Genomic DNA, 8,443 nt, shown 5'->3' on the forward strand with positions numbered 1-8,443 from the left:
TTCGGCCACCAATATAGTTGTTTAAGGTCGTGGTACATCTTATTGGCACCGGGGTGAATCGAGTATCGTGACTTATGGGCTTCATCTAAAATAAGGCTTCGTAGGTCCCCATAACTAGGCACCCAAATCCTTCCGGCGTAATATCGGAGTCCGGTCTCCCTAATTTCGAATCGAGAGACGTGAATGTTTAAGAGCTCGTGTGAAAGGTTTTCATCCTTGAGAGCCTCATCTTGGGCTACCCGAATTTGGCTATTAAGGTTGGTGTGAATGGTGATGTTTAAAGCTCGGACACGAAGAGGCACCGCTCTTTCTTTTCGACTTAAGGCATCGGCTACTACGTTTGCCTTCCCGGGATGGTAACGAAGCTCGCAATTATAATCGTTCAAGGTCTCAATCCACCTTCGTTGTCTCATGTTTAGTTGCTTTTGATCGAAGATATGTTGGAGACTTTTGTGATCGGTAAAGATAGTACTCTTGGTACCAAGAAGATGATGTCTCCATAACTTAAGTACGAAGATGACGGCACCGAGTTCAAGATCATGTGTCGTGTAGTTTCGTTCGTGGACTTTGAGTTGTCGAGAGGCATAAGCAATGACTTTCTTTCGTTGCATTAATACGCATCCATAACCGTTTTTCGAGGCATCACAATATACAACAAAATCATCATTGCCTTCGGGAAGTGACAAGATAGGAGCGGTGGTTAGCTTAGTTTTCAAGATTTGAAAAGCGGTTTCTTGTTCGGATGTCCAAACGAATTTTCGTTCCTTGTGAGTTAACGCGGTTAAAGGACGAGCGATTAGGGAGAAATCCTTGATGAATTTACGATAGTATCCGGCGAGACCCAAGAATTGCCGAATTTGAGTAGGAGTAGTAGGAGTCTCCCATTTACTAATGGCTTCGATTTTTGCGGGATCGACTTTAATGCCTTGATCACTTACAACATGACCAAGAAATTGAACTTCCTTTAACCAAAATTCACACTTGGAGAACTTGGCATATAGTTGCTCTTTTCTCAAGAGCTCGAGCACGAGTCGGAGATGTTCTTTGTGTTCCTCTTCGTTTTTAGAATAGATCAAAATATCATCGATGAACACGATAACGAATTTGTCGAGGTAAGGTTTGCACACGCGGTTCATGAGATCCATGAACACCGCCGGTGCGTTAGTGAGGCCGAAAGGCATGACAAGGAATTCATAACTACCGTAACGAGTCCGGAAAGCGGTTTTGGAGACATCTTCCCCCTTAACCCTTAATTGATGATAACCCGAGCGGAGATCGATTTTTGAGTATACACGAGAACCTTGTAGTTGATCAAAAAGGTCATCAATGCGAGGAAGAGGATATCGGTTCTTAACCGTCAATTTGTTTAGTTCACGATAATCAATGCACATTCGTAGGGATCCGTCTTTCTTCTTGACGAACAAAATCGGAGCGCCCCATGGTGAATGGCTAGGTTGAATGAAACCACGGTCAAGTAACTCTTGGATTTGACTTTGTAATTCTTGTAATTCAGATGGAGCGAGTCTATACGGTGCACGCGCTACGGGTGCGGCTCCTGGAATAAGATCGATTTGAAATTCAACCGGTCGATGAGGTGGAAGACCCGGCAATTCATCGGGAAATACATCAGAATAGTCACTAACAATTGGCACATCATCGATATGCTTATCATCGGACTCGACTTTCTTAACGTGGGCAAGGATCGCAAAACAACCCTTACGGAGCAGTTTTCTAACTTTAAGGCACGAAACGAGGTTGAGTCTGGTGCAACTCTTATCGCCATAGACAATCAATGGTTCACCATTCTCGATAGGAATTCGGATTGCGTGAAGATCGCAAAGAATGTGAGATTTATTTTTGACCATCCAATTCATACCGATTATTACATCAAAACTCCCTAATTCCATGGGTATCAAGTCAATTTCAAATTCCTTACCCAAAATGTTCAAAGTACACCCCCGGTAATATGTGTCGGCACTTAAGAGTTTTCCGTCGGCCACTTCGATGGAATAAGTAGTATCTAAAGGGTGTGGTGGAGTGCAAAGGGTAGGAGCCAAAGTCTTAGACACAAAACATTTATCGGCACCCGAATCGAATAAGCAAGTAACATAAGAGTTGTTGAGAAGAAACGTACCCGTGACTAGTTCATTGTCATCTCGGGCTTCCTCGGTGTTGATGTTAAAGGCTCGGCCTCGGTTGTTGGGGTTGGCTTTCTTTTTCGGGCATTCGTTCTTATAATGGCCCGTTTGGCCACATTCGTAACAAGTGACCGTTTTTGGAGGATTGGGCCCCTTTCGAGCAACGGGGGCGGCACTTGTGCAATTGTTGGCCCTATGACCAACACCTTGGCAACGGTGACAAATTAGCTTGTTACATTCGCCGTAATGATGTTTGTGGCACTTGTTGCACAAAGGTAAGTTTCCGACATAACCCTTCTTGCCGTCGTTGTTGAAGGGCTTTTTGGTGAAGGTGTTGTTGTTGTAGTTAGTTGATGGAGTGGCTTCCCATTTCCTTTTGTTGCCACCCGACTTGTCCTCGGCCTTAGGAGCCGGTACTACGATTTCGTCAACCGTTTCAATTAATTGGCGAGCCATGTTCATAGTGGCTTGATGAGTAGTGGGTTTGGATGACATCACCCCTTGTTTGATGCTTTTTGGAAGACCGAGCATGTAGAGCTCAATCCTTTGAGATTCGGGGTTAACAAGATTAGGACACATCAAGGATAGTTCTGCGAAGCGTTGATTATAAGCTTTAAGATCGTTTCCGACCGCTTTCAAAGCTCTTAGTTCTTCCTCAAGCTTTCGGGTTTCTTCGCGCGGAAAATATTCAACAATCATCTTTTCCTTTAGATCGGCCCAAGAGAGGGCATGAGCTTCATCGGTACCCACCGATTGAACATAGGTGTTCCACCATGTTAGAGCAATTCCGGAGAAAGTATGGGTGGAGTATTTGACCTTGTCTTGATCCCGACAACCGCTTATGCTAAAGACGGCCTCGGTTTGTTCAAACCAACGAGTAAGCACAACCGGTCCCCCGGTTCCATCATAAGTGTGAGGTTTGCACCCCATGAAAGCTTTGTAGGAGAACCCTTCGCTAGAGTTACCGGCTCCTTGGTTATTGTTGTTGTGGTTGGTGTTATTGTGGTTGTTAGACGAGTGACCGGCCATGGCCGCATCTACGGCGGTAGCTATCATCCGTTCGAGAGCTTGTTCGGGAGTTTCATTGCGGCGTACACGACGAGGAGCCATTGTTTCATTACCCTGATTCTCATGTGCATTTAACATTACTTCATAAAGTCAAGGTGGCGCATCAACAAAATTTATCAACGTAAGATCAAGATCGAATACGAGTTAGATATGATAGAAGAGTTCGAGTATAATGCACAATTAGTCAAATAATTCCTACTTCAGTCTATATGCCGGTTGTAGTCTAGATTCACCTATGTACCCTATGACTCGGGATGGACACAAATGAACTCTAAATCCCTACAACCAAGGCTCTGATACCACTTGTAGCGACCCCGACAAATCGTCAAGTGACGGCGTCGGCTACGTGGGTCCCATTACCTGATTATAAGTCTTTTAGATAACTTTTGACCAAAATATGTCGCCTTCATTTCAAAATAAAGATTGTTTCAAAGTTTACAAGAATTGTTCAACCAATAGTTAAGTTACAACGTTATAATACGAATGAAATCTAGGCGACACGGTTTAAAGTAAAGTCAAAAGACGCTCCATGAAATGCACGTATACTCGACATCCAATGCAAGTATCAAATAATGAGCGGAAGCATATATCACCTAAGTTCAAGGACCTTAGAAAAACATAGAGAATCTGTCAACGAAAACGTTGGTGAAATCATAGGTTTAAATAAGTAAATGAGTAAAAGCAAGCTGAACCACAAGAGTTGCAATATTGAAGAAGTCATAGTACATTCTAAAAGTTAATATTCACGAGCACCCAATTATCAAAGCTTAACATTCCGTCCGTTGAATACCCCATAAATTAGTGCTAGAACAACACTGTTTCCCGAAAATATATTTCATCCGTAGACGGTAGCGAACCGTCAAAGATGAGGGTTGTCAACCCATATGGCCATATAACATAAGTTCTCGCTTACACCATCTGATGTAACTAATGATAATCGGATTGAGGATTTTCGTTCTAAACTCGTATGTAGAATGTTTGTTTTCCCGTTCTTGTGTTCACTTAGTTCAAAAGAATCGTTTATGTTTTCTCATCCCAAAAGTAAGTTTAAAAGAGTAAAAGTGGGACTATGATCTCACCTTGTATGCACGAACCAAAAAGTACTTCGACAAGTAACGTGTGCAAAGAACAATGCTAGTCTTGACCTAAACAAATAGGTTGTATCAATAACGATAGTCACGAAGGGTAAAGATGTTCAATTAGTCCTATGGCTCGTTACGACTTGATTATATTAGCATGTGAATCAACTAGTCAAGTTTCATGCAAGATACAAGTAAATAATCATGTTAGAAAGGTTGTATAAGTATTTGGTTAAGTTTGATTAAAAGTCAACTTGGTCGGGTCAAAGTCAACGGAAAAGTCAACGGGGTCGGGTTGGGTATCCGACAATTTTTCTAAGTTATATAATCATATATGAGCATGTTGGCCAAGTTTCATGTTAATCGGAGGTCCGTAGCATAGCAAACATTTTTATGTCAAATGACCAAAGCAAACAGCCAGTTTTAGTACAATGGGACGGCGTCCCAAATGGCTAGACGGCGTCCCACAATGAAGGGTGGGACGGCGTCCTGATATCCTAGACGACGTCTAGGTTCAAAAGGTGGGACGGCGTCCTGAGTTTCTGGACGGCGTCCTGGTTGGTTTCCAGGCCCTGTTTGCTGCAACTCTAAGTGCACGAACCAACAATCAAACCAACCCAAATTACAAACCGCAAACAATTAGAACATGTACTTTATATCACCGGAAAGGTAATTTGACGAGGAAAACACCTAGACACATTTCATCAAGCAATTCAACACTTACACACCCCAAAACCGCATTTAAACGTCCATAATCAAAGTTCAAGTTTCAAATATGCATTTCATGATTCGGGCAACCGTTTTACATGTATGATATGCCGTTTCGAAGGTGATCAAACACACATTGCAACAAAACACTTAACAACAATATCTCATAGCATTTGACGCATCAAAAGTTCATGTAAAGCTTATCAAACCCTAATCCAAGTTCACAAAATCACTAATCATGTTCTTGGAGTTTCCTTAATCAACCTATACATCAAAACGAAGCTAATGATACTAGTAACACTTTTAAAACATGCACTTTAACAATCTAACAACATTTGATCATCCAAAATCAAGGATTTAGCAAGTAATTTTCATATTGAACTAGTCACACCAAAAACATCGAATCGAGCATACAAATTACATACACGACATCACAATGAGCCATAGACGCTAATTAACAACTTTATACGTCAAGAACACAAATTTAAAGAAAACTAGTGTTTTAGAAATGTTACCCAAACAAGATGAAGTTGGTACCAAAATGAAGAGGATGAAGAGAGGATCACGAATATGTAATTTATTTTGTTGTAAGCCTCCAAGATCGAATTTAGATGATGATTGAATGAATTTGGAAATTGGGTGTGTTCTTGCTAGAGAGAAAGAGAGAGAGAGAGAGAGATGGTTGAATGGTGGTGATTGGGGTGGACTAGGTGACCTAGTCAACTAGTTTGCCCCGTGTCAATTTTAGTCCCTCGAGTTTGTAGTCGGGTGCGGAAAATACCTAAACGGAATATTTTAAAACGCGTATTAACGGGAGATGTTATAAACATATAACGGAGTTTAAATTAGTATAACGGAAAAGAAAACGGAAAAAGGCGGGATGTTACAGATTGGGCCGGGTTTCCTCCTGAGCAGTAGTTGGGAGCGGGTTATGCAACTGTGAGAGATGAACGCGTGGGTACCCACGGGAGTCGAACTCCTAGGCCACTCCCACATGAGTCACAGAATAAAAATAGGTTTAAATAGTTTTTTTTTTTTTTCGAACGGCGATATAATCAAATTATCTCGTGATCATTTCTTCATGGGATCTTGAACGCTCAAAACACAATTGAAGGCGAAATCATGTGAATTCACACATTTTTTTGACCGTCTACGCTTACGAACGTCGGTCGTCGGTACCCTCTTATGAGATCATGTCCTCTACTGAATCGAAAAGGTCCTCATGCTCCTCATATATGTTGGAGTATGATATAAATTCAAAGCGAGCGGAAGCATTTTTAAAACTTTACAAAATCATACTCTTCCACGGATCATTGTACAAAACTTTAGTAAACAAAACAAATTAACGAAACTGAACAAGAGAAGATTAGAATACAACCTTTGTAGCCCTTTTGAAGATCGAATTTGAAAACCCAAAGAAGAGTCCCTCTAAACGGTAGACACCCAAAGTTTCAACCTTGCTTCGATCTATACCTTCTACTTAACGGATCTTTTCTTTTCCTTATTTCCACCAAAACCCGAACCCAATTATAAAGTATTTTGGTTACTTGAAAATGAGAAAGAGAAATAGCATTTTGTATGTGTGTTTTTGTATCTCAAGTTTCTATATATATTTTCAATACCAAGACTTGGTATTATATAGAATAAAATTGATACATATAATACAAATATAAAGATTTGGAAAGATTTTAAAAGATTTGCAAAATCAAATCTTTATATAAAATAAGATTTACAAATCAAATCAAATCTTATTTATATCAAATCAAATCTTATATATTATATAAAATATGATTATAGTACAAATCTTTATATAAAATAAGATTTACAAATCAAATCAAATCTTATTTATATCAAATCAAATCTTATATATATTTAGATTTGTAAGTATATGTACACACATAAAAAAAACTTACTTAATTTATTAAACCATTAACTAATGATTAATAAATTAATTTCCGATTAGAAGGTATATCAAACAATTTACGATTGACCTTTGTGTGTGACCGAATAGGATAAATGGACTTTTATTATTTAATGTCATGGGCATATCTTCGGAATATATGTACCACGGTCAAACCACGATCGAACCGTAGCCAACCCGAGAACATATTTCTAACAGACTCCCACTTGCACTGACATTAATAATATTGGCCTGTCTTAAAAGACACACCGTGTGTTACAACTAGTCTGCTACGTTACACTCCTATATTTTGATTTATATCAGTCATCCTTTTGTTCAAGATATCTATATGAACGTGTGACATGGTTAAGTGTCAATCATCATCATTCAAGATTATGTTTCCCGATAGAGATTTGTGGTGATCAAATAGACTGCTATTGCATCAATTCAGTCGTAGCATGACCATGCATTTAATGCAGCACAAATCAACGAGGGGCCCATAGATATCGCTTCAACTTGCTATGAGAAGAAGGAACAAATTGCTTCAACTGTATAGACATCCACCACATCCCATATTGTGTAGCGACCCGACAAAATCGTCATTGACGGCGCCGTCTACTTAGGTCCCGTTACGTGGTCATAAGTCTTTAAAACAACGTTTGACCAAAAGATATGTCGCATTCATTTCAAATGTAAAGATTGTTCAAAGTTTACAAGAATAGTTCCACCACAATTACGTTACAAAGTTATAAGTACAAATGAAACTTATGTGACACAATTTAAAAGTAGCCAAAAGACGCTCCATGTATGCATATATACTCGACATCCAATGCAAGTATCAAAATAATGAGCGGAAGCATGTATCATGTATCGTTCAAGGACCTGAGAAAAACATAGAAATCTGTCAACGAAAACGTTGGTGAAATCATAGGTTTAAGTAAGTAAGTACAAATGAACCACAAGATTTATAACATTTCAATAATAGTTAACCATTCCAAAAATTTGTTATCACGAGCACCCAATTATCAATGCTTAACATTCCTTCCATAGAACCCCATCACCTTAGTGCTAGAACATACACTGTTTCTCGAAAATGTATTTCATTCGTAAACGGTAGCGAACCGTTTGAATGAGGGTTTGTCAAACCTATATGGCCATATAACATAAGTTCTCGCTTACACCCGGCAAGTGTAACTAATGATAATCGAATTGAGAATTTTTGTTCTAAACTCGTATGTAGAATGTTTGTTTTCCTGTACTTGTGTTCACTTAGTTAAAAAGGAACGTTTATGTTTTCTCATCCCAAATGTAAGTTTCAAAAGAGTAAAAGTGGGACTATGATCTCACCTTGAGTGCACGAGTAGTAAAGTACTTCAACAAGTAAACGTGTGCAAAGAACAATGCTAGTCTTGACCTAAACAATAGGTTGTATCAATAACGGTAAACACGATAGGTCAAAGATGTTCAATTAGTCATATGGCTCGTTACGACTCGAATACTACAACATGTGAGTCAAATTGTCATGTTTCATGCAAGATACGAGTATAAAA

This window comes from Rutidosis leptorrhynchoides, chromosome 7 (genome assembly GCF_046630445.1).
Source record: "Rutidosis leptorrhynchoides isolate AG116_Rl617_1_P2 chromosome 7, CSIRO_AGI_Rlap_v1, whole genome shotgun sequence".
In the NCBI taxonomy this organism is placed as follows: Eukaryota; Viridiplantae; Streptophyta; class Magnoliopsida; order Asterales; family Asteraceae; genus Rutidosis; species Rutidosis leptorrhynchoides.